We start from the raw sequence: 1,885 nt of genomic DNA on the forward strand, positions 1-1,885 counted from the left end.
AAGCAGTAGAATGTTGCACCTTAGATGGCGAAAGTCCAATAGCCGAAAGCATCACTAGCTTACGCTCTGACCCGAGAGGTGCAGAGACAGCCAGGAGGTTTGCCTAGAAGCAGCCATCCTTAATAATAGTAGGAGTTGGTTCAAATAAGGAAGTTAAATATCGTGAGAAAGTAAGAACGAAAAGTTAAGAGTAAACTACGATTTTCGTTTTGTGAAAGATTATGATGTCGTCTCTTTGGTTTTGAATTGTCGATTTTCGTCTTTGTTGTTGTTTTCGTTCCCATAGTTTTGTAATTTATTGTTGTTTTTGTCTTCAAGATAAAATCTATTAAAAATCTTTCTTTTATTAACCTGGATATTCAACCGGTATAATAGCCGACTAATCCCATGACGACCACCTGCTTTGCAGATAGACCAGAATCACCGTATTTGAACCTCCGTGGCCACAAGGGGATTTTTATTCCCCCTTGGATTTGAACCTGGGACCTCCAGATACTTTTGATCTTTGGAGTCAAGCTCAAACCAATCAGGCATCACCCTTATGGTTAAAAAATCTTCTTTTAGTGTAGGGGAATTTTAATGTTTTTCCTTTTTGGTTTATTAAATCTCTTTTTTGGTTTCTTTTATTTAATCAAACAATATATTTTTTTATAAAAGAATTAATATTGAAAAAATATTTTTTTTATTGTTTATGATAATATAATTAAATATTTTTCATACATTTCTTGTTTCATATTTTTGATCATTATAGTTTTTTTTTAAATATATAATATTTATATACGGCAAATGCAACAAATAAATTCACACACCCTCCTCACCTATGGTGAGGTTTGAACCCCTGACCTCCTAGAAGGCCAAGGACTACGATACCGCATTCGATTTATGTAACTCACGTCATTCAAGTGCAAGTCGTTGAATACCCTTTATATGATAATATTTTAATTCTTTTTTCTTCATTAGATATTAAAAGATTATATATTTTATAGGACCAAACGAAGAATGTTTTTAGCAAGTAAAAGTATGTGATTTGTTGATAAAATTTACAGTTTTATAAACTCATTATAACACATTTCTACAAGAAATACATTTGTTTGGTATAACTGAATGACTTATGAGGCCAAATTAATTATAGATCTTGTTAATAAAATCACATAAAATATAAAATAAAAAGATCTAAAGAAATACTAAGAAGCCGTTTACTAAATGCTTATCTGGTAAGTACTTACTGGGTAATTTTCTTCACCGGATGAACATGACAAGGGCCAAGAATCTTACCTGGTAAGAGCGATTATAAAGATGGAGAGTCTTATCCGGTAAGTGAGGGTGATGACTCTTACCCGGGTAAGCGCTTACCAGATAAATTGTTGCATATGATACGTTTTAATGTACTATAATATTACCCAATAAAATAAATTATAATATTAACTACTAACGTTAAACACTTACCTGATAAGCGTTTAAATAAACCAAGCCCAACATCAATTCATTAAGTTTATGTTGGTATGAATTTAAGGAATTCTTCTAGAAGACTTCACCTTTCCCATTATTATCACTTGGAAGTCAAGACTTGTGATTAATGCTATTTTTTTAAAAAGAAAAAATTGATTTTTGATTTTAAAAAAAATAATATAAAAAGACTTGTTAAAATTATTAGAAAGTATATATTATGAATTTAAAATGACTTGTTGAAATTATATAAAGCAATAATATTATATATATATATATATATATATATATATATATTAGAGAATAAAAATCTATTATTTTAAAATTTTCTATTCCGTTAATTACGTGAATATATATATCGGATATTTATTGAGTATACCTTTCGAATAATATGTACCTAACTCTTCGCCTTTCAAAATATTTTGATTGCCGCTCCGCT

This window comes from Cynara cardunculus, assembly GCF_001531365.2.
Source record: "Cynara cardunculus var. scolymus isolate 2C chromosome LG 1, CcrdV1, whole genome shotgun sequence".
Lineage (NCBI taxonomy): Eukaryota > Viridiplantae > Streptophyta > Magnoliopsida > Asterales > Asteraceae > Cynara > Cynara cardunculus.